The following is a 26,046-nucleotide window of genomic DNA, read 5'->3' on the forward strand; positions in this document are numbered from 1 at the left end:
AAAAAGATCATGTAGCCAGTAGAGGCAGAGGAGGAATTCAGAGTTAGCCCTCTGGGATTGAACTAGGTACAGGCAGGCAGAGGCTCCAGCCTCCCTGTGGAAGATTGTACATAGGGCACGTCTTCTCAATCCCCAAGGACCCGGGAGAGCCATAAATGCAGTACCGCCTTCTTAAATTACTGACAGAGGAATTTCCTCCCTGTGACTCCTCTTGCTCTGGGGTCAAGCATCTGCGCTGCCCTTGGAGCTCCCTCACAATGAGACAAGGGCAAGTTGAACCACGTTTAACAGAAGGGAGGCTGAGGCACAGAGAGACCCAAGCCCTGGAATCAGGACTCTGGGCCCCTGGCCCCAGCCCGACCCCACCCCACACCCCAGGGCACGGCCCTTCTCCCCCTCCTCCCGCACTGGGCCAGCCGGCTCCAGGGTCTGATTGACAGGCCTCGACTTCTGGGATCCAGGCTTTCAGATAGCGTCCTTGGCACTAGGTGGCTGGGAGCGGATGGGCAATGCGGGGAGGGAATGAGGCACAAGGCCCTTTCCAAAAATAGAGCGAGGAAAGTCCCAGAGAGTAGGTGGAAAGTCACAGGGAGAGGGAGGCAGTGGCCATCCGGCACCAGACCAGAGAGAGGACTCTCCCAACAGCACGTCCAGGGAGGCCCCGTGGGGACCAGAGCACCTCCTCCACCCCCAGTTTAAATTACCGACACGTCTTCCCAAACAGCATCCCGACTCCCTCCTCCCAGCCTCACAAGTGTGTCCCAAGGACAATGTCTAAAAGGCATTTTCTGAGCCGAAACTGGTCTTTGGCTTGCTTTTTCTCCCTTCCTCCAACTCCCATTGACACTCCTTTCTGAAATTGCTAAATAGGAAAAAGTAAGAAGAAGCATTTATGTCTCCTAATGGATGGGACGTTCTGCCTTCACAACGTCTCCTCCTGGTAAGCACGGTCCCCGGTCACGACTGTCGTTCACCCACCACCCCAAACGTCTTAACTCCACCTGCCATGTCCCAGGTTCTGGGTTCAATGCTTGTGAGGATACAAAGAAGTACTAATAGAAAACAAAGGCACTGCCCTGAAGAGACATACCATCTACAAGGAAAGTGTGTTAATACTACCCCTGCAGAGAGACCATTAACAGCTATGCTCTGGTTTCCCCTCTGAGTCCTTTAGCAAATCACACATACTGTCTCATTAGGGCTGGGTGGCCGGAGTTGACCACGCTTGTGGAGGACAATGACAGCATGCTTTGAACATCTCTCTTGTGCCAGATTTCAGGCAACAAGTTCAACAGATACTCACAAGGTCCCTGATTCCATTTTTCAACAGAAGTCATGTTGTCTCCAAGAGGAATGACACAGATGATATCAAGAACTCCCCACCATCCCCCAGCCAGTGAGAGCAGGAATGGGATTTCAATCAAACACCCTAGAATGGGGTGGACTTACCCCCGAGTAATAGAGAGGACAGTGGAATCACAATAATAGTTGAATAAATCCTCCACAGTACTTACTGAGCTCATGCAAAAAAAAAAAAAAAACCAATGTTTAGACTGATGTTGTGAAGGGGACAATCACTTTGGAGAGCTGTGTGGCAGTGCGGATCAAAACTGTAAATTCAGGACTTCCCTGGCGGTCCAGTGACACGTTTGACATTCCCAGTGCAGGGGGTTTGATCCCAAGTCGAGGAACTAGATCCCACATGCCCCAACTAAGACCCAGCACAGCCAACTAAATAAATATTTTTCAAAAAATTGTAAATGCATGAATTCTGGAGGCCAGAAGTTTCATTTTTATAAATGTACCCAACTATACAAGGATGCTCACAGAAGCACATAACAGAAAAAAGCTGAAGTCAATCTAAGCATCCATCAATCAGTAACAGGTTAAATAGACTGGTTTATGCATAAAGTGAAATATTAATTCGAGGCATGCATTAAAAAGAATGAGGCAGGACTATGGATACTAACATGAAGGCATCTCCATAAAATGTATTTCATAAGCAATCCTGCTTATGCTTTAAAGCATTTTGTGTATAATGTATGCATACATATAAGCATATCCATGCTTGAAATGCCTAGAAGACACACGAAATTGTTAACAATAGCTACTGGTAAAGAGGAGGTGAGGAAAGGGAGATTTTCCGAATTATTTGGATTGCTTTTGAGGACTCTGTCTTAAAGGTTTTAATAGCAATTCTGCAGGTCACTCAGTTACACCTGTTGGAGAGAAGTCCTTCAGAGGAGGTACTGAGAACCAGAAACCAAAAGACCTGCCCTCCAGGAGCCAAGGGTCTCAGAATTTGAGGTCCTCCGTTGGGGCCCGCAACTGCCTGGGTAAGTCACACTGACCCCTTACCTGGTCCTTTCTTCAAGAGCTGAGGCACCTGAGAAAAAGTCAAAGATGGTGGGCTCTGATATCAGCACACACAGATCTAATTCTGGCTTCAGGACTTTGTAGGGAGGACTTTGTAGGGAGCGTATGCCAGTCTCTCTTTGAGCCCAACTTTCCTCATTCATAAAATGAGGGGATGGGGCTACAAACCCCACCACCACCACCACACCACCACTGCATAGGCTTGCTGAGATGGTTGTTGGTGCAAAGAATGTCAAAGTGTGATTTAAAGATCAGGCTAGAAACTGACAAAAGGAAACTAAGTCATTGACTGGGACCTCCCATGGGTGAGGCTGAGTTATCAGAGGCAGTGGTCCTACCCCAACACCGACCCCACCCTCCCCTTCCACACTGATGGAACAGTGTGATGAAAATCACCCTGTGCTCATGGGCTCTGCAAAGAACATCAGCCACTCCTGCAATTCCAAACCCAAGGGCTGGGACGGTGCGTCCATTGAAAATGACCCCAGCGTCAAGGGCCTGCCAGCAATGAGTCTACTGCGGCAGCCTCGAAATCCCCAGGTAAATATCAGTTCATTGGTTTGTTGATTAAAATCACAGATAGCCTTTCTGATGGCTGTCCAGAGACCCAAGGAGCTGAAAAAGCAGTGAAACGACCCAGGAAGTCTTCAGCCGCGAGCCTCCGCTGATTTCCTAAACTCGGTTCTTCACTCACTGCCTCCCTTTCCTCTCTTTCCTTCTCCAACCACTGCCTCCCGGTCCCCACCACAAGTCAACCCTCCCTCCATCAACAGAAATTCACTCCCTTAAGAGCACCCCTGGGCCAGAGGAAATAATCATTAACTTAATGGGCTGATATAATTACATTAAATCATGAAGATAAGAATATAGACTTTGGAAAAAGAAACTCTGAGTTTGAATTCTAATTCCACCGCTTATTAGCTGAGTAATCTTGGATAACCAAACCTCAGCTCCCCAGTCCATCGGGGTTGGTTATAAAACAATTCACACAGTTCAAAGATGAGCAAGGGAAGCTGCTATGCAACCATAACTCACATATGTCAGTAAAAGAAAGTTGAAAGTGAAAGTATTAGTCATTCAGTCATGCCCGACTCCTTGCCATCCTGTGGACTGTCGCCCACCAGGCTCCTCTGTCCATGGAACTATCCAGGCAAGATATAGGAGTGGGTTGTTATTTCCTTCTCCATGGGATCTTCCCGACCCAGGGGTCAAACCCAGGTCTCCCGCATTGCAGGCAGATTCTTCATCTGAGCCACGAGAGAAGCCCAGAAGATAGTAAATACTATTATCTAACTTGGGAACTGAAGAAATTAACACACACCAACACCACCACCATCTGCACCCATGTGACAGCACCACCAGCCAACACACACCCAGCACAGAAGCCAGCAGGGTCAAGTTCACAGACAGCAACCTGCCCAGCTGTCCAGCCCCCGCCCTCTCCCGAATCAGAAAGGCCCATGAAAGTTTAAAGCTCAGCTCATCACCAGCTTGAAATTCTTCATCATTATTGAACACGGAGCCCCCATTTTTTTGCCCTGGGTCCTGCAAATTATGCAGCCGGTCTTGACCACCCCTACAAAGACCCACTGACCAAAGCATTCTTGGAATGTGTTGGCCTCTTTCAAACTCTCTCTTCTGAGAGTTAACTCAAGCGGTGTTGGCCTGGAGAGCAGGCATGGAAAGGTCTTTCATTTGACCAGGGAGTGGAAGACGCTGATTGGAGTTAACAGGGCTTTGGTGCCGCTGCAGACACTCCCCAGGGGATGTAAGATCAGAGCCCTTTCTAGTCCCGGAGCCAGGTCAAGCTGGGAGTTGAACGCTTAAGCAACCTGGCCATAAAACAAACCCAGGAGGACGGTCAAGGTTGTCCACACCATTCCACTTTCTTCCTACAAAAAGCGTCTCAAGCAACTCCCTATGACCAGAACTTCAAGCGCATAGCTTTAGGGTATTTAAAAAAAAAAAGTTTGAGAGGACTTCCCTGGTGGTTCAGCGGTTAAGAATCCACCTTCCAAAGCAGAAGTGCAGGTTCGATCCCTGGTCCAGGAACTAAGATCCCACATGCCACAGGGCGACTAAGCCCATATGCCACAACAGGAATAGCCTGTGCACCACAACTACAAAAAAAAAAATCTTAAAAATTTTTTTAGAAATTAAAACAGGCTGAGTCTCCTTCAGTCTCTTGCCCTCCAAAAGAGCCACAGCCATGTGGCCAAGTAAGGCTGATGGAGATAAAGGGCTCTGAGAGCTCACATGTGGGGTGAAGTTCTGCAGGAAGGGCCTTGACAGGAGCTGGAACCTCAACTGTCCTTGGGGAGGGAGTGAGGAGAAGCTGGTGTTTTAGAAAGAGATGGTGTAAGACAGCAAAGGGACAGTTGTGCCTGGTTTGAGGGAAATGCCAAGGAGAGTGGCCCTTGGAGCAGAAGGGCTTGCCCAGTGGGGAGTTTCAGGAAATGTGACCAGATTCCTCCGGCAAGGCTAGCTGCAGAGGGTTTGCATACCAGCCAAAGGACTAGACTTGATCTCCTGGGTCATGAGAAAGCAGATTGCCCCCGTGCTTGGTTCTAGAAAGAAAGCAGCCAGGAAGAATCAAAGGGCAAAATGGAGCCCCTGGGAAGAAGGCCCTACCCCAGGAAGCATCTCTTCCTGCCAGATGTATGGGCTCTACCTGGAAGCCACCTGAGAGCCACGCACGTCCCAGAAGGAGAGCGCCCCAGTCAGAGAGACCCCAGCTCTGCCCACAAGACATCCTCTCCCCACGCTGGGCCTCAGCGTCTTCTGCCTTCCTCTGGGATTCCAGCTGTCCTGCTGGAGAGACTCAACCCACTGTGGTCAGATTAGTCTACATCCAGCTACAGCACTTTCTGCATTCCTCTGTCACAGCCCCGGGTACCACAACCTTCAAACCAAAGTAGGGGACATAGCATATCACAAGTACAAATGTACTTAAGGAAAGACAATGAGACGGAATATGTGAAAGTGGCTTTCTCCCTTGAAAACCCAAGACCTGGGGTCACCATACTTAGCACACTGCCGGGACTCCATCAAAGTGTTTCTCACATCTGCCTCCTTAAACAGTGAGCTCTGACTTGACACTGGTCTCTGGCTGCCCAGTGCCTAACACAGGACCCAGCAGGTTTGACCGACAGATGGACTGATTGACTGGTTTATGCCTCATCACCATTGCTAGTGGGTGCAGAGTCGAGTGGTACCAATCACTACTGAATGGATTTAAAAAGAAAGAGAAGGAGGAAAGGGTGGGAGAAAAAGAGGAAGGAACAATTTCCCACCTTCTCCTTCTTTCTCTTTTTACTTCCTCCCAAGAGAATGTCATCCTTCAGACTTTCATGTACTCTATGAAAACCTGTCCTACATACTTCACAGGATTGTGGGGAGAAAGACACAAGAAAAACCAGTATAGTAAAGCACTGTGTCACATAAAGAATGCACACTGAATGCACACTGTTGATAGGAATGTAAAGTGATGCAGCCATGATGGAAAACTGTCGAGATGGTTCAGATAACTAAAGCTAGAACTACCATATGACCCAGCTATTCCATGTTTGAATATTTATCCAAAGACTATGAAAAACATTAATTTGATAAGATATATGCACCCCTATGTTCATCACAGAATTATTTATTATAGCCAAGATGTGGAAGCAATTCCAGTGCTCACTGACAGATGCATGGATGAATAAAATATACATATACACAATGGAATACTACTCAGCCATAAAAAAGATGAATGCTTGCCATTTCTGACAACATGGATAGAGCTTGAGGGTATTAGGCTAAGTGAAATAAGTCAGACAGAGAAAGACAAATACCATAGGATTGTACCCATACGTGGAATATTAAAAAAAAAAAAGAAAAGCAAACAAAATAAACACAACCCCAGAGAACAGACTAGTGATTACAAAGGAAAAGGGGGTGGGGAAGGGCAAAACGGGAGATAGGGGCAACTGGACTGCAATGGCTAGAAACTAAACGTTTGATGGCGAGCACAGTGTATCGCACACAGAAGTCAACATACAATGTTGTACGCGTGAAACTTACACAATATGATAAATCAGTACGACTCCAGTTTTTTTAGAGAAGAGCTGTATGCAGGCGAAGACAACGCCATAAGCACGTGACAGATGCCTTGTCTCGGCCACGGTGCACTCACCTTGATAACCAGAACTGAACAGATGAACAGGGTGTGATAAGGCCACACCCCCAGAGGCCATTGGACCGCTTCTGGCTTTAAGACCCCAGGAGCTCCAGCGACCTCTCCAACCTCGACATGCCCCATCCCACCACTCTGGTCCCTCCCATTAAAAGTTTGAAAAGTCCTGAAAACTCCTCTGCTGAGCTTTCTTTTAATTAAGTGCGCGCACATACACACACACACACACACACACACAAAAGAACCAGCCCTGGGTTTTGTGTGTTGTACTTTTGTTCTCGGGTCTGTTTGTACTTATTCAGAAATTACATAATTAAAAAAAATAATATTAAGTAAATGTGCACATCAGCCTGCCAAGCTGCCTGGGCCAACCTTCACTTGGGAACCACAGTGACAGCTCCTTTATTTCTCTTACTTGTTTTTAAGCACAAAATATGTCACACCTGGAAGTCATTAGCATAATTTTTACTAATTTATAGCTAATTACACAATTACTTTCCTATGAAAGGTTCTGGAAAGACACTTGAAGTGAGTTTCACCAAATCCAGTGGTGAGAAATTGCTTGAAAACATTTCGTTAGATTCAAACATTTGAAGGGGGGACACTCAATAAAGTAATTCTTTCCTATTTCAGAGTGTTCAAATATGACAGGGATGTAATTTCTCCGCAATTTGCAAAGCAGAATGTCTAAATGTCTCCGCTAATCCAATCCAACCGAAGATGGCTCTGAAAAGAGCCCCAGAAAGGAGTATTACTGAGGGCACCCAAGGCAGAATTTAGAAGACACAGCTTTGTGACAATTGGTTTCATGATGGAGCTGAAACATGATGGCTCTTCCTCCAGGAGAAAATCAGTCATGGGACAGAATTGCGACATCTGGCCAGTATCCTGCTCGGCTCCTGAGAAATTGTGACTTCGAGAGGCCAGTGATGGATTCAAGACTTGCTGCTCAAAGTCAAGCTCCAGGATGCCAGGATTTGAGGGTGTCACGTTGTCTAAATGATGCCAAAAGAAACAAAAACACTCTCTCATTCATTCAGCATTCAAAAACCTAAGATCATGGGATCCAATTCCATCACTTTATGGCAAACAGAAAGGGAGAAAAGTGGAAGCAGTGACATGTTTTATTTTCTTGGGCTCCAAAATGACTGCAGACAGTGACTGTGGCCAAGAAATTAAAAGATGCTTCCTCCTTAGAATAAAAGCCATGAGAAAACCTAGACAGTGGATTAAAAACCAGTGACATCAATTTACCATCAAAGGTTCATATAGTGAACGCTATGATTTTTCCCATAGTCATGTACGGATGTGAGAGTTGTACCATAAAGAAGGCTGAACGCCGAAGAATTGATGCTTTTGAACTGTGGTGTTGGATAAGACTCTTGAGAGTCCCTTGGACTGCAAAGAGATCAAACCAGTCAATCCTAAAGGAAATCAACACTGAATATTCATTGGAAGGACTGATGCTGAAGCTGAAGCTCTAATACTTTGACTACCTGATGGTCAATGAGCCGACTCACTGGAAAAGACTCTGATGCTGGGAAAGATTGAAGGCAAAAGGAGAAGGAGGTGGCAGAGGATGAGATGGTTAGATAGCATCACCGACTCTATAGAAATGAATTTGAGCAAACTCCAGGAGACACTGGAGGATAGAGGAGACGGGCGTGCTGCAGCCCACGGGGTCACAAAGAGCTGGACACGACTTAGTGACTAAATAACAACAAATTCATTCAACAAACAGGTTTTAAGTCCCTGCTTGGTGTCCTGTATTCCATGTTACAAAAGGAACAATTCCTGCTTTTCCTATTTGTATCAGGAAGGGAAAAATAGGCCAATCAACCAACAAGTGTGCAAGGATTAGTGCTTCAGGTGGAGGAAGGCTCAGAAAAGAAGAACGGGAAGCAGTACCTGCCCTCTGAAGGCTGACGATCTCGAGACCAGAGGCACAGACAGAAGTACGTGGCCCAGCCTGGCATCTCTCCAGCAATCAGCACCCAGTTGGGCGGCCTGGGCTTCCAGTGATGCCAAAATGGGAAGATGAGGGATGGGACCCAGAAGACAATGACCAAGAGGAAACAGCGGAGTCCCAACCCTACGTGACATGCTGGGGTGGGGGCCACGTCGATTTGGCAGAAGGTAAGAGCATTCTGACATGTCGGGGCCACCCAGAAGGATGATGGGGAGGTGGCAGGGTGGTGATGGGTGAAGTTTCCTAAATGCCCTCGCAGGAAAGGAGGTGAGAGAGCCAGGAGCACCCTTAAAGCCTAGAGACCAGCCACCAGGCTCACAGGAAGGCCCCTGGCAAGCTGAGTGCTGGCCTCTGTGTGTCCCAGGGCTGTATGTTTGGTGACTGTCAGCAGAAGGGAAGACTTATCAAACCACTGGGACATGTAGGAGAAGTTGAATGGGGTTGGAAGAATGAGCTGAAAAGATGGAAATGCCAGTGGTGATATGAGAGCAGGAGTTCCCAGCAGGGGTCCTTAGGATGTAAAACATGTAAGACGTTACAATGATAAACAGATACATACTGTATCTATGGGATTAAGCATTCATGCTCTGTTCACAATAGCCAAGACCTGGAAGAAACCTAAATGTCCATCAACAGAGGAATGGATAAAGACGATGCGGTGTGTGTGTGTGTACATATATACATATATATATACACACACACAGTGGAGTATTACTCAGCTGTTAAAAATAATTAAATAAAGCCATTTGCAGCAACATGGATGGACCTAGAGACTGTCATACTGAGTAAAGTAAGACAGACAGAAGAGAGAGACATATTATATGACATTTCTTATATGTGGATTCTGAAAAGAAATGGTTTTTTGGGCTCCAAAATCACTGTAGATGGTGACTGCAGCCATGAAATTAAAAGTTGCTTACTCCTTAAACAGAAAGTTATGACCAACCTAGATAGCATATTCAAAAGCAGAGACATTACTTTGCCAACAAAGGTCCTTCTAGTCAAGGCTGTGGTTTTTCCTGTGGTCATGTATGGATGTGAGAGTTGGACTGTGAAGAAAGCTGAGCGCCGAAGAATTGATGCTTTTGAACTGCGGTGTTGGAGAAGACTCTTGAGAGTCCCTTGGACTGCAAGAAGATCCAAACAGTCCGTTCTGAAGGAGATCAGCCCTGGGATTTCTTTGGAAGGAATGATGCTAAAACTGAAACTCCAGTACTTTGGCCACCTCATGCAAAGAGTTGACTCATTGGAAAAGACTCTGATGCTGGGAGGGATTGAGGGCAGGAGGAGAAGGGGACGACAGAGGATGAGATGGCTGGATGGCATCACTGACTCGATGGACGTGAGTCTGAGTGAACTCTGGGAGTTGGTGATGGACAGGGAGGCCTGGCATACTGCGATTCATGGGGTTGCAAAGAGTCAGACATGACTGAGCGACTGAACTGAAAAGAAACAGTACAAATGAACTTGCTTACAAAACAGAAACAGACTCACAGACTTAGAGAACTAACTTATGGCTGCCAGCGGGGAGGGATGGGGGGAAATAATAGTTAGGGAGTTTGGGATGGCACGTACACACTGCTACATTTAAAATAGAAAACCAACAAGAACCTACTATATAGCAACAACAACAAAAAGTTCATGCTGAGGGTGATCGAGAAAAACTGTCTGAAATCTCTGGGCGGAGCTGGGGCAGGGAGAGGTGAGAGTCAAGACACAAGGGCTCAAGGTGTAAGTTTCCAGAGGCTGGGGCTCATCTTTCAAGGGGTCCCACTATCATCTCCCCATCTCCTTGGGGTTAATCACTGCTTCCCCCCCAACCACTGACCCAAACTGGCCTGGGCTGCAAGCACGGGCCCCATGTGAGGATTTGTTGGTTTGTAAGTCAGCCTCGCCCCTACCTCGTGAGAGTTTTTCTGAGGTCAGGGGCAGAGTGATACCCAGAGCACCCCTGAAACACAGCCACACAGCAGGCACTGAACCAAAGAGCAAAGCCCAGCCAGATTGCTCCATGATCTGAGGTCACGCTCCAAAGACCCAGGTGTAGGTGGGAATGAGGTCCTTGGAAAGTGGCCAGTGTCCGCCAGGCTCACCTCGAGGCTGCCGAGAGATTCTGGCAAAAGATCGCCGCCCACCTCCCACCTGAGAGGGATGTTAACAGCTCACACTTGGCACATTTCTCTCTACTTTTGCAAATTACTTTCGCAGCCACCACCATCTGACCCTGACGAAAACCCTGGGAGGCAGATAGAGGAAGTCATTAACGGCTGCGCTCGGCGGCTTCCTCCACTCACTCAACAGGTACGCCGAGCACCTGTGGCCTTGGAGCCCAGATGTCCCAGCCGGGAAGACGGAGGCCGCCGGGATGCCAAACGCCCTGCCCTCGCCTGGCTTAAACCCTCCAGAGAGCACCCAGGTACATCACAAGCTAGTGACTGCTCTGACTTAACCTAAGAAGGAAAACAAAAGGCAGAGTAAGGACAGAGAAGCACAGTCCACTCTGCTCCTCCAAGGAGCAGGTACGACTTGAGCTGGTCAAGTCAGAGCAGACGGTGACTGCAGCCATGAAATCAAAAGACACTTGCTCCTTGGAAGAAAAGTTATATCCAACCTAGACAGCATATTAAAAAGCAGAGACATCACTTTGCCAACAAAGGTCTGTCTAGTCAAAGCTATGGATTTTCCAGTAGTCATGTATGGATATAAGAGTTGGACTATAAAGAAAGCTGAGCGCCAAAGAATTGATGCTTTTGAACTGTGGTGTTGGAGAAAACTCTTGAGAGTCCCTCGGACTGCAAGAAGATCCAACCAGTCCATCCTAAAGGAAATCAGTCCTAAATATTCATTGGAAAGACTGATACTGAAGCTGAAGGTCCGATACTTTGGCCACCTGATGTGAGGAACTGATTCATTGGAAAAGACCCCAATGCTGGGAAAGATTGAAGGCAGGAGGAGAAGGGGATGATAGAGGATGACATGGTTGGATGGCATTAGCCACTTGATGGACATGAATTTTAGTAGGTTCCGGGAGTTGGTGATGGACAGGGAAGCCTGGCGTGCTGCCATCCATGGGGTCGCAAAGAGTCAGAGACGACTGAGCAACTGAACTGAACTGAACTGAACTTAGAGCTACTAAAAGAAAGCAAAACCCCAGGAGGCCACGTACCCAGCAGAGAGGGGCAGATCTGCGGGGCCTGGCTGCCCAGACCTCACTTCTTTTATATGTTTGTCTTTTTTTTTAATTTTATTTTATATATTTTTGGCTGTGCTGGGTCTTTGGTGCTGCACATGGGCTTTCTCTAGTTGCAGCCAGCAGGGGCTACTCTCTAGTTGCAATACAAGGGCTTCTCACTATGGTGGCTTCTCTCGTTGCAGAGCGCAGGATCTAGTGCGAAGGCTCAGTAGCTGTGGCACAGGCATTTAGTTGCCCTGAGGCATGTGGGATCTTCCCGGACCAGAGACTGAACCCATGTCCCCTGCATTGGCAGGCGGATTCTCGACCACTGGACCACCGGGAAGTCCCAGACCTCAAGTTTTATAAACAGATGCCACTATGACTTCCCCGACCTGCCCATTTTCTGAGTAGAGACCTGGATCAAAGGAAAGGCAAGTGCACACTCACCAAAGTACACACACACACACACGCACACGCACAGGCACACACGCGCAGTCTGTTAACTCCTAAGGAAGCACCAGACAGGCAGGCGGGTGGGCAGCCCGCATAGCCAGAGCATCTTAAGGACAGCAGAAGGAGGGGTGGGGGGAGCCTGGGTTCTGATCCCCTGCAGGCCTGGCAAGCGCCCCTCAGAGGAGCCCGCAGCCCCTTCACAGGTACTGCTGCCAAGTTCCCCCTCTGAACAGTGTTTATGATTCAGCGGGACATATGAGACTGTTCTGAGATTTCAGAGTTGGCTGGCGGTTTCCTTAGAGGCAATCAAGGAAGCTTTGCCTGATCCGTGGGAAGGTCTGAATATGCAGAAGCCGGTAGCTCTCACTAGCACCCAAGCAAGGGCGTTGGTTTTCCTTTTTTCCTTCCCCTGCCACAGAAACCCAGATATTAATTCTTTCCCCTGAACCTCAACATCCCTGCTGTCTCAGCGGTCGGCGTTCTCCCTTTCATTCCACAGACGCTTCATTCATACTCTAGAGCCCTCCGCCTTGGAACGCCTCCTTGACCCTGAAAACAACACTTCCGTCAACGGTCCAGCGCTGCTTAACCTCACACATCCAGACACTGTGAGCCTGATATGAATGAATCCGAAAGATGATCGAGGGAAGTCTGCATGCCCCCTGCCTGTACTGTGAGCTGTGAGCGAGGGGCACGCTTAGGAGGAGCCTCGGAGGGGTTCTGGATCTTTTACAGACAGGTTCTCTACTCTTCACTACAGTGAAGTGAAAGATGTTAGTTGCTCAGTCGCGTCCGACTCTGCGACCCCATGGACTGTAGCTGGCCAGGCTCCTCTGCCCATGGGGATGCGCCAGGCAAGAATACTGGAGTGGGTTGCCATGCCCTTCTCCAGGGGATCTTCCCGACCCAGTGATCAAATCCATGTCTCCTGCATTGCAGGCAGATTCTTCCCCAGCTGAGCCACCAGTACTTTTCACTATGGACCTACGGACAAACTACTAGGGCTCCCCATTTCCCACGTACAGGAAACAGACCCTGACAGGTCCTGGATCTGGGAAGCTCACACAGCTACGAAGTGGCAGAGCGAAGATTCAAACCCTAGGCCGTCTGGCTCGAGATCTGGCATCTCGGCAAGGCAGGGTGATGCTTCCGGCTTTTCTCAGCCTGCACGCCTCGAGGCGCTAGCTGCAGAAAGGAATGCTTCCAGCAGGAATGAGCCTTGCCCCCGCCCCAGCTGACGCACAAGGGCAAGGTGAAGGTCTCCGAGAATCTCAGCAGGGCCTGGCGGCAGGCGGGAACATCTCACCTGGCATAGGGAAGGCTATTTACGGCCAGGGCTTCTGTGCGGGACAGCTGGTGACCAGGGCTGGAGCCAGAAGCTGCACCCACCCCACTGATGGCCAGGAGTCATCAGGAGAGCCTCCCCTCCCTGATTCTGGAGCGAGGACCCCGAGACCGGAGCACCACAGCTGGTAGGGTGACTCATGTCAGAAAACCACCTGGTTAGAGGCTCCATCCTGATTCAGCTGAGAAAGACCCGTCACGAGGGCGCAGGAGACCCCCTCCTCTCCATGACCTTAACTTCACCAGGACAAGTTTGCCACGTGCGAGAAAGTCGGTGTCTGGGGCCGACCAATTTTTCGTGTGACCCTGTTCACCGCATAGTAAAAGGTACCAAGGTTTCAAATCCCGAAGCCAGGGTCCCAGGCCGGGCCTCCCTCTGACGGTGATAAAATGACTGTGATATTTGGGGCAACGCCCTTCTCCTCCCCTGGGCCTCCATTTCTCTACCTGACAAATGACAAGGTGGGGATGCTGCTGCTTTGAAGTCTCCAGGTCTGGAAGTCTATGCTTGCAGGGGCTGCTCAGGGACAGCGTTTGTATTGAATACAAACGCCATCACGGGTTATCAGAGACGAGGAAAGACAGAAACAAAGGCTCAGCGAGACAGACAGAGACAGATCGGAGAAGGGAGGCTACCTAGCCAGAGAAAGAAAGAACAGTCTGGGAGTGTGGAGAGCCCCTGATGTAAGCATACTCTTGCCAGTATTGCTGGAAACAAATAGTGACAGATTGCTAACATGTTACAGTGAAAATTACCAACATGATGAGACTTTTGCACCATAACCGGCACCTCTTGTTATCCCATTAACAAAACTGATGAGACCAAATTGCTAATAGGAGCGACCGTTCATGTTGTATTATATCACTCCCGTCCTGCAGAGAGCACGCGGACCAAAGGGCCAATGAAAAGGTGTGTAGAAACCTCCCAAGAGCCAGTTTACCCAGGACAGATTTGGGGGAGGCCCTGGGAAGCCCCCTCCCCGCTTCCATCACATTTAGAAACACCCATATGGGATCCCAAGGCCTCTGCCACCGCCACTCCAGATGCTGGTCCCCAGGACTGAGCTGGGCTGGGAAGGGCTGTCCGTCATGACACAGAACAGGAACCGGTGACCTTTGCTAAGTACACAGGGTTCACTGGCATAGCCAGCAGGGGAGGGGAGAACGAGCTTGGCGATGGAGTGTCTCGGCTTGTCCAGATTCCAGCTCACCTCCATCTGCTCCTACAACAAAGCAATGCAGCAGACTCACCCCTGTGTATGGTGACCACCCCCCCCTCTGGCCACAGCTCCCGACAGCCAGGCCAGAGAGAGCCCCGATGCCTAGTTCCGTCATCACAGAGTTCAAACTGTCAGCGAAGCCCTGGGAGGCGTAAGGAGCAGGACACAGCTGGTTCTTGGAAGTCCCCGCCTAGACATTTGAAGAGGATCTTTCCTCTTTGGGCCGGTCAAGGATTTCCTGTTCAAACCCCACAGTCATCAGAGAAACCTGGATTAAGCATCCACTTGACGCTCACTCCTCTCAAAAGAAAAACCCTCCTTACCCTAGCCGATTCATGTCTGAGTTGTTGTTTTTTTTTCCCCCACCAATATAATCACTGGCTACCCCAGGCTCCCTGCCACCACCCCAGAAAGTGGGGCCCAGCTGTGGCTGCTCTCCGCCAGCCCCCACCCCCCGCTTCCCTCCACCAAGAAGTTCCTCAGGAAAGTAATTGGCCAAAGATTATTCTGAATAATTGAATGGCAAGGGCTTTTGTATACCAAACAGGGACTTGTCTTTGTCAAAAAGTCTTTACAAAGTACCCAAGTGCTGGGTGTCAGACAGGACAAGTTTTTTAATCATGTTAAAATGATTTATTTAAACGTCAAGCCATGTCACCCCACTTCCTTTCATTTTTCAAACTGTTTGTGTTTTTTCTGGATGATAAATTTATCTTCAGACAGCCTCAATATGACTAATTAACTTTGAAATATAAGAACCAGATGTGTGAGTTGGAGAGCTTTCTGAACTAATGCCAGACGGGCTGGTGGTTTGTTTTTTTTTTTTCCTTCTTTTCTCCCCTGCCTTTCCCCGCCTCCCCATCGTCACCCCCCTCCCCACCCCATGTTCTGTCTCCCTGCGGCCTGCCCTGAAATTACCAAGCAGAGACACGTTGTCAACTACACAGGATTATAGCACTCTTGCGAGCAAAGAGCACCCACTGCTTTTTCTCTGTTCTCCACTCATTAGCCTCTCAGAACCCCACGTTCGCCCTTTGAAAGCAACCCCAGCCCACCTCCCCGTGATGGGCAGAGCTGTCCTGGAGGAGGAACTGGAAAGTTTTCCCCACACCAGCCCGGGCTCCCGCCCATCCCCACGCTAATGATCTATCTCATGTGAAGCGGGAGCTGCCAGGATGCATTTGCCACATGAAAGGAAGTCCCCCTGCACTATGACACAAAGTGATTTCTTCTAAAGAGTCTTCCCTGTGAAGGGCTCCTCAGATCTGCCTCTTCCCTGTTCCTTTTGATGAGGGAACCAGCACACAGCACACGAGAAACCAGGGCTGGGGTGGAAGCTGGTGATTAAGTCTTTCAACTCTGTAAACTGAAGCGCTTCTCTGTAATGGCCCATTTGGGGGTTGGAAGCCACAGATGTGTGTGTGTGTGTGTGTGTGTGTGTGTGTGTGTGTGTGTGTGTGTGTGTGTGTGTTCCACTCTAAAGGATGGAATGGCAGCTCAAAATAATTGGGTGAGAGCGCACATGAAGACTCATTTTTCCAGGCGTCACGTGGCCAAGTTCAAGGGCTCTGAGAGGCATGAGCTGGGTGCCTCTATTTCCCCACGTGGCTGTGAAATCCTTTCCCATCCCATTTCTCCCCCAGAGGCAGGCGAGGGGATGTGAGATCACAGCTGCGAGAGTGTTTTGAGTGCTTTGAAAGTCACGTTATACATCCTAGGGGATTAGCGGGATAACCAGCCCTGTTATTATATCATCGTGACCGTGATGCTCATCATGCCTCTTAATGTCTGAGATTTTTCACCTGGGATAATCGCACTCGGCTTGGCAGCCAATGGAGTCAGTTCTCCTACACGCCAGGTGTCAACCTGGAAAGATAAACAGTGGACTCGAGTCTTGTCCTTTGCAGCCAGAGTGCGAAAAGGACCCCTTCCCAGGCCCAGGGAGAGGAAACCCCCGCTTGACACCTCGGACTCCACGTTGCTGGCAGAGAAGGACTCGGCCACCGACAAACACCTGTGCTGCTGTGGGAACAGAGGGCCGAGGGGAAGTCCCTCCGCCTCCCTAGAGAGCGAGGCGGGTGAGAGGCCCCAGGAGGGTCCTTGGGGCTCCCTTTGCTTACCCGGTCTGCCTATTCTCGCTTTTAAAAGCCTGGCTCCCCTCTGTGGAGACAGAACAGGGATGCACCAAGCAGGCTGGATTCTCAAAAATATCATGAGCTGGGGCAGTTCCCCTTGGGTACCCATGCTTCCTCTTCCCCAATCCTGCCCCCACAAAGTACTTCTTTTCAGCCGTGTGTAACCCCACTCCCAGAAAGGAGGTGTCCTTGCCCTCAAGAGGGTTTGCATTGGAGCAGGCGTTTCAGGGGGAACTCAGGAAGGAAAAAGAGGCCTTCAGTCATTCAACAGGCGGAGAAAGGAGGAGAGGGGTGAGGAGGGAGGGGACGGGGCAGGAGAGAGTGTGCCTGACGCTTCTCCGGTCCAGTCATGCCTGGCCTGATGCTGAGACAGCGCATCTCAGAGGCAGACAGATGGACCAGAAAGGGTGGGCGTGAAGGGGCAGGAGACCCCAAGGCAGTCAGGCTGGAAGAGCCCCGAGGCCCCTGCTGGGGCAGTGTGAGGGGAGACTCAGTGATGGATCAGGGACCGGGTCTCAGCACTGCCCTATGGGAGCACGAGGCCACCTCCTTTCTGAAGACATCAGCATCAGGCCTCCAGAAAAACTCGTGGTGAGTGGGAGAGAGAGGTGGTAGGAATACTGAGCACTACAGCTTTATTGGTGGCTCAGACGGTAAAGCGTCTGCCTACAATGCGGGAGACCCAGGTTCAATCCCTGGGTCGGGAAGATCTCCTGGAGAAGGAAATGGCAACCCACTCCAGTATTCTTGGCCTGGAGAATCCCATGGACAGAGGAACCTGGTAGGCTTCAGTCCATGGGGTCGCAAAGAGTTGGACACGACTGAGCAACTTCACTTTCACAGCTTTATTGGGTACCTTCTAACATCCTGGGACAGACAGATGGACAGAGGTACACATAGCGAGATCATCCAGTGACAGCCGCCCCCCACCGGAGCTTTATCTCCACTGCAGCAGCACGAGCACCCTCCCCAACACCCCCATCCCAAGCAGGAGCCTTCTCAGAGCCCTGAATGTCCAGGGATTCCCTGGCTGGGTTCCTTCTACAGCACTTCTGCCTGCCCACCCACCCCATTCCCTCTGGGGAAAAAATTCAGATAGCTTTCTGACTATTAATCACATTTCCCGCTGTGTCAAACTGAGATAATGATGGAGCTGGCCAAAGCACAGGATCCTCAATTAAGTGACCAGAACCAAGTCCGTCTGGGAAGCGGGCAGGTGGGAAAAGGGAGGCCCTGGGTCCCCTGGGGGCCTGCTGGGACTGCCCCCCTCCTGCGGGTCCCACCTAAGACCTTCCGTATCCTCCTGCTATGTCCTCTCCTCAACAGAATCCTATCCTGCGTTGATGAGCCTGGAGGCAGCCCTGACTTCCAGCCAGGGGAGCCCCCCCAGAACATGCATCCATGGCCATGGACCCACCCAGCATCCTTGGAAACCAAAAGGCCTGGGTTTGCCCCCCTTCCCCTGGCGGGCACCCCTGTCTTCTCCCACTGAGTGCACATAATAAGCAGAGAAACCTGACGCTGTTAACAGACAGCCGCCGTGATTCAGGGGCTGTCCGCCTTGATGTCTCAGAGACCCAGGATCCAATGGCCCGTCCCCCTGTCCAGCCCGAGATATTTAATAAAGTAAAGCCCTCGGGATCAAGAGGCTGCCACGGCCCCGTTCCTCCCTGCAGCTCACGCTGGAGTTCTTTAAAGCCTGACTCGCGTCTGCCTCCCTCTCCACAAAGCCTTTCATGCCGCCTCGCCAGACTGACATTTTGACAAGTTGCCACGAGTGACATCTGATTTGTACAAATTTCAAGACTAATAAATCTACCTGTCAAAGCGGAAACTTTAAAAGGAGCTAAGCCCAGCGGGTATAGTTTAACAGAACTCAAGTTGATGAAACTGTAGGTTGGAGAAATTATATCTGTCACAATCCACCCACATTAGTTCTGCAGAAATGTTGGCAACTGAAACGTCTTTCACGGGCGTTACCAAAAAGTTAAAAAAAAGAAATTTTTTTATTAAAAAAAATTTTTTTTAATCGAGAAAGGAGATTGTTAATACCCTGAGTAACAAGTAACAGTTCTATTTGTAAACTAATGAATTTGATGTATTTAGTTTTTAATTGTGTTGCCGTTGTGAGAAGCGGCTTTCTGCCTGCCTCTGGAATCTGATCTTTCCATCCAAGCTGGGGCCCATCAATCACTGGGCTCCCAGCAGCCTGCCTGAGGGTGGATGGGGTGACCCCCGTCCCGGCCCCGCCTCCCACTCCTCTATTCCCCCCCCAAAGCCCCCCCAATCCCACCCCCCAGCCCCGGGCGCTGAATCACTTCCTCCAAAGCCCTCCGGCCTTGACCTGGAGCCTGAGGCCTGGCCCCAACTCTGAGCTTCGCTGTGGGATTTTTGTTTTCAAGAATGTCAGTGTTGAGGGGTAGGGAGAGGGGGAACTAAGGCCAGAAAAACTTCTGAGTCTGGCTAGCTTTTTATTTTTATCTTATCTTTCCTTCCTGTCTCTGACAAGTCCACTTTTGCTCTGAATCATCATGTCAGAAATGGGGAAGCCAAAATTCTCCCAGGAGAGGGAAAAAAAAAAAAAACTCCAGGAGGGAGGAGGCCTTCTCTGGATTCCCACACACCTAGAGACTCCAAGAAGCGTGATGAGTCTGTGTTCTCTGTCCTTCCCCTGCACCCCCAAAGAGCAGGGGAGCAGCTCCCAGCTCCTAGAGGTGGCCCCCACCTGCCCTGAGGGGTGAGCTGGTTTCTGCTTGAGGCAGTCTCCACAAGCCAAATCCTCTACATCATCGTTGTTATTACTACTGCCTTTCTCCTGGGAGTTCAAAATGGGATCTCGCTTGCCCTCTCGCTCAAACGGTTAAGACGCCGGTAGGCAGGACAGAGGGGATCTTTGTTCTTTCAACCAGAGGCAGTGGGGCTGAGGTCACCCCACACTTCGGTGTAGGGCCCAGTTCCAGCTCCAAGAAGACCGTGTGGTCTTCCCCACAGGGTCTGCTTTAGCCCTGCAATTCCAGAGCTTCTGCCTCTTATTCCCTTGGCTGGGACAATAGCTAGAAGCTCACACCTCCTTCTCTGTGTCTTGGCCTGCACTGGGAGGTAGCTATAAGAGAGTGGTGCTAGGCAAGGTGATAACTCTACAGCTGGTGATGGGGAGTCTGTGTCAGGACTAAAGGGAGTGGGGTGGGGAGCAGCCCTTTCAGATCAGGCAGCAAGATGCCAATCTGTCCGCCGTGAACTTTGTTGTTGTTTAGCCGCTAAGTTGTGCCCAACTCTCTTGCAATTCCTTGGACTGTAGCCCGCCAGGCTCTTCCATCCATGGAATTCTCCAGACAAGGATACTGGGGTGGGTTGCCATTTCCTTCTCCAGGGGATCTTCCCAACCCAGGGAATGAACCTGCATCTCCTGCATTGGCAGGCAGATTCCTTACCACAGAGCCACCAGGAAAGCCAAACTAGTTTTACCCAGTTCAGCATTTCTCCCTGTCGATTGGACGTCTATTAAGCAGATTTCACATAGGATGTTCAGCTCTGCACCATGTGGGCTATAGAGACATGCCAAACGTAATCCCTGTCCCAAAGGAGTTTACAGTCCTTGTGGGGTGACCTAAGCAAAGTGACACAGATCAAAACAGATCCTGATCAAGAGCAAAGCGAGTTCAAGTTCTAGCCAGGGGAGTGAAGAGGCTCTCAATCCAGCCCTGCCCCTGACTGGCTGTGGGACCTTGGGAAGACTGTCTCCTCTGTCATGAGAGGGTGACCGGATGATCTGAGGCCCCTGCATTTGCTGTGGGCTTTGAGATGAGGCATTGCGAGATTGTGTGAAAGCTCTTTATAAGCCATAAACATTTATGCAATGGCTGGTTTCATTGTCACCATGGACCAGGGTGAACAGACCTGTCTTCACCGAGAGGTCAGGCTAAGATCCAGCACTAACTCACCCAATGAAGAAGTAAATGAACAAAGAAACGGGTTTGCTGGGGCCCTGAGGAGGACAGAATTCAGTCATGCCATGCCTGAGCTCTGATTACAGAATCCGCAACCTGACCTGCCGCTCCCAGCCCCTCACCATGACCAGCCGTGGGGCCTCTCCCTTACCAGTGAGAAGCAGGCAACCGTCTGGGGAGGTGAGAGCATCGGGATTGAAGAGGAACCCCAGTACTGATTTTTCCAGACAGAGCTGTGGCAAAACCATACACAAGGACAGAACTTCTTGGATGTGGATGGCCCTGGGACAGGAAGTAGAAATCTCCGGGTGGGACCCCACTGAGCCACTGCCTCCCAAGTCACCTCCCCACCTGGGGAAAGGCCAATGTCACTTCGCTTTCAAGGCACGGGATTCTGAGAGGCATGCGGGTGAGTCTGGCTTCACAGGTAGGTGCCTGGGGGAAAGAGGGATGGGATGACCCTGCTGGAATTTGGTAAATGGCCCAGGTGTTAAATCCACCAAGACCTAACACTCTTGCAACATGAGGATTCATTGTCCATGTGCATCAGCCTCTGACCTATTAGATTCACGTGTTGGCGTTTAATCAGAGAAAACCTCGAGAGCTGATTACTGGGCACCTGAAGCTCAGCGAGGTCTACTGTCTGTGTGCAATCACACAGCAAGTCAGCTGCAGACTGAGAAACCGCTGGATTGAGTTTTCCTCCAAGAATGTTGCTTTTTTCTCTCTTTTCCCTCAGCAAGCTAGTCCCTCCAGGGAAAGGCTCAACTATGCCAAATGTGACTAATAAAAAAAAAAATTATTTGAAGGATTTTTTTCTAGAATAAACATTTCACTTTATATTTTATTGGATTAGGACTTGCTAACCTCCAGGAGTTTCTCACCTAGCAAACTGGAGACTGTTTCCCTTACATAACGAGCTTCCCCGCATTTGGACAAGGTGAGTCAAGTTTTATGAAAGGCAGGAGATACACTGAGAGTCATAGGTAGCCGCCCAGAGCAGGCCCAGAGCACCGAGGCCCAGGCTGGGAGCTGCAGACTCAAGGGGCCACCTTCCTCCACCAACGGAGGCCTGCAGGGGGCTTTGCTCCTGGACACAATCAGCCCCTGAAGCTACAGCCCATTGCCTCCTGCCTGGGGTCCATTACCCACACGATGGGAGGAACCTCAGCTTGAAAGAATGGAGGCCCATCTCTTTCTACTGCCTCCAGGCAGCATTGTGGGTTTTGCAACCAAAGAGAAAAGAAAAAGAAATCTTGAACTGTTTTTCAAATGTTCTGGGTCTTGGCAAACCCCAAAATGCCTTTTGCCAAATGCTTTTTCCCTTAATTTTTAAACCTCGGGTGTATTTCCAGAACAATCCGATCCATCTGCTTCTGATTCATTTACACTTAACTCATTAGGAGGCTCTTGCGTAAGGAGCAGTCTGACGTCCTCAAGCTCCCCGGGTGAGGGACTCTTCTCCCCTCTTTGAATCAGAGGGAGGCATCTTGCCAGCTGGGTATGGAGCACAAACCCCAAACAATGGAAAGCCTGGCTGGAAACCTGGAGGCCCCAGGAAGAGAACAGGCTTCTCTGGTGTCCCTCCCATCACTCATCAGCTCTGCTCTTCCCATCGGATTATCATCAGCATTGCTGGTATTGTCGTTAAGGATACAGCAAATGGCCGCATATTATTGTGAAAGCCTTTGTCTTATATTCCAAAATGTGCCATTCTTCATTCACTCACTCTAGATTCATCTGCTTAGACATGGAACAAACACTCCCAACCAACTGTGAACCATCAGTAGGGCCTTGGGTAGGGTATCTGATCCAGGACTTAGAGCTAAATGCCAATCTCATTCCAGCTTGCATTCTGAGCTCTACCAGGAATCCCAGGCAAAGAAATATGGGCAGAGAGCAGCTTCCAGGGAAGAAAGCAAAGGTGGAAAACATGCGGATGATCCCAAGGGACACACAAGAGAAAGAGATGGCTGGGACTTCCTTAGCGGGCCAGTGGTTAAGACTCTGCACTTCCAGTGCAGAAGGCACTCAGTCACTGATCGGGGAACGAATACCCCACATGTTGAGCAATGGGGAATTTTTTTTTGCAATTTCAGCCACAATTTAAAAAAGAGAGAGAGAGACGGCTGGCTTCTGGGGGTCTGAGTGACTGGCCAACCTAAGCCACAGCTTCTGCTGCATCACAGAATTCACCCAACTTTACTAGGAAAGAGGCTTTTCTCTCCTACCTTCTGTTCTTCATTATCAGCCTTCTCACTACCACTTTTATTCAACAAAATTAATTTTGAAATGTATGGAGTGACTTCTCTAGGCTTAGCTCTGTCCTGGGCTAAGAACGAGAGAGGCCAGAAAAGGCAATGAAATGGCCCTCCCTGGAGGATTTGCAGCCCATATGGGGAAACGGTTCATTTTTCAGGAGTGTATACTATTAGCAAGACAGCTTTTGGCCAGATGAACAAGGCACAGGGAGAGTTTGAGAGGTCCACCGAGGAGAGAGATCTCATGAACCCGAATGGTAAGGAGGCAGGTTTCAAAGGAGCCAGCCTCGAAGATGGGTGCTTGGCTAGTTGGAGAGGAAGGGGTACCTACCTGGAGGAAGAAACAGGAATGAAGGCTCAGTGATGGAAAAGAAACTACCGTGTTTATGAGATAGTAAGAGCGACCATATTGAGACACAGAGGCAAATAAAAGGAAAAGTAGGGAGTAGGTGACTCAGCGCAGAAGTCTGGATTTAATAGGAAACTCTAGAGTGAGTCACCAGAGGGTTTTGAGCAGGGAAGGAAGATGCAGAAAGCAGTGGTTTCAAGGGAACAATCTGATGTCAACGGACAAGGTTGACCGGTGTGGAGAAAGGCTGGAGGTAGGAGCTGCCAGGAATCTGCTGCCATGTTAACATGTTAACATAGGGACCTAGAATAAAGGGCGGTGGCCGTGAGAAAGAAAAAGAACAAATGCTATGAAGAGAGAATCAGCCGGGCTTGATGGCTCCATGGCCAGGGACCCTGAAGAAGAGGGAAGAGTTAAGATAACACAGAAACGCAGGAGCTGATCAATTGAGAACATTTTCAACCACAGACAACATTTATGTAGCCGTTTGCCTGTGCCAGACTCTGAATACCTTGCATAAGTCATCCTCGCCACAGTTATCGCTGCTTTACTGATGAGCAGCCAGGGCTTAGAAGGGTTTATTCATTTGCCTGAATTCACACAGAGAAAGGTGGGGACGCTAGCATTTCAGCACATTAATCTGCTGCCTTGGCTCCCCAGTGTGTCCCTAAGCAAGGCCATCATCCTGTCTTCCTCTTCTCCTCACTGACCCTCACACACCCCAGACCCACTCATGCACCGCCACCCTCAGCTTACTTAAATCCAGATCAAGCCTCAACTCCTTCCAGAAACTTCTGTCACCCCATGGAGCTTTTACAGACCTTTTTTCTTTACCACCTCCTATCGAGGTATAGTAGAGGTTTCCCCAATCCTGCAGCAGTCTAGAATCCGCCTGCAATGCAGGAGATGCAGGAGACACAGGTTTGATCCCTAGGTTGAGAAGATGCCCCGGAGAAGAAAATGCCAACTCACTCCAGTATTCTTGCCTGGAAAATCCCATGGATGGAGGAGCCTGACGGCCTACAGTCCATGGGGTGGCAAGAGTCAGACACCACTTAGCAGTTAAACCACCACCACCATCGATGTACAGACAGAACCACAGACCTGAGCATCTAATTCCACACCTTTCTCTATTGATTGGGTTCCTAGGTTCTCTGGAGCTGAGCCCAAACCCCAGCTTTGCCTCTTCATGAGTTATGTAGCTCTGGGCAAGTTACTCAACTGCTGAGTCTGTTTCCTTAGCTGTCAGTTGGAGATAAAGGATTATTGTCAGAATTATATGAGAACATGCCTGGTACATAAAAGGCACTCAATTACCAGTATCTATCAGTATTACCACTGTTATTTCTATTCAAAGTCCTCTGATGGGCATCACTGTGTCCAAAGCTCCATGAATATTCTTTCACCTGAACTCTGGATCATTCCAACGTCTATATATAACTTCAATATTCACTGCAGATCCTCCTCGACTTACGATAGGGTTGCTGCTGCTATTTGGTCACTAAGTCATGTCCAGCTTGTTTGTGACCCCCATGGACTGTAGCCTGCCAGGCTCCTCTATCCATGGGATTTCCCAGGCAAGAATATTGGAGTGGGTTGCTATTTCCTTCTCCAGGAGATCTTCCCAACCCATGGATTGGCAGGCAGATTCTTTACCACTGAGCCACGTGGGAAGCCCACCATCTCGATAAACCCATTGTAGGTTGAAAATATCATAAATTGAAAATGTATTTAATCCACCTAACCTACCAAACTTCATGAGTTATCCTAGCCTACCTTAAACAGAACACTTCTGTTAGCCTGACGTTGGGCAAAATTATCTAACACAAAGCCTGTTTGTGAATAAAGTGTTGGTTATCTCTTGTAATTGGTTGACTCTTGTACTTACAGTGGAAAATATTATGGTCATCTGGGTGCAGAATGGTGATAAGTGTGTTGACTGTTTGCTCTCACGACGGGGTGGCTACCACTGCCTCAGTATCACAAGAAAGGGTACAGAGTATCAGTAGCTCCAGGAAAAGATCAAAATTCAAAGTACAGTTCTTACTAAATATGTATCACTTTCACACCATCATAAAGTCCGAAAATCATAAATCAAAGCCTCGTCAGTTGGGGACTGTTTATACTTATGTCTTAACATTATTAACGTATCTTTCACCATGTTTAAAACCAATGTATGGGATGAGGGATCCTGTGTCAATGCACAGCAGACAGGGCAGCTCTAAACCAGAGTCGGGAATTCCAGAAGGAAGCTGGGCAGCCACGGCACAGAGTGAAATGTGCTCAGCCTCCCACTGGCAGAGGAGCCGCCTTACCCGCGCGACACAGGGCAGGGATACGGGGCTCGCCCCAGCAGCATCAGGGCTGTGCCCTCCTGCACCACTGGCCCAAGCCCAGGTCTGCTCCAGGTTTGCTCACCCTGGCTTCGATGTCCCACCTCCTTCCTTCTAAGGCCCCCGGGGCCTCATGCTTTCCCTTCTATCACCTGGAAGGCCAGTGTCCCCTTGGCGACTCAGACACTCCCCAACAAGACTCCCCGGTTTCCTTCTATTTTCCTCCCACAGCCCCATCAAATCAGCTGCCCCGAAAAGATGACAAGCCCCGGTGAGCAATAATGCCTGATGCTTTATGAAACACTCAGAG

This window comes from Bos indicus x Bos taurus, chromosome 27 (assembly GCF_003369695.1).
Source record: "Bos indicus x Bos taurus breed Angus x Brahman F1 hybrid chromosome 27, Bos_hybrid_MaternalHap_v2.0, whole genome shotgun sequence".
NCBI lineage: Eukaryota > Metazoa > Chordata > Mammalia > Artiodactyla > Bovidae > Bos > Bos indicus x Bos taurus.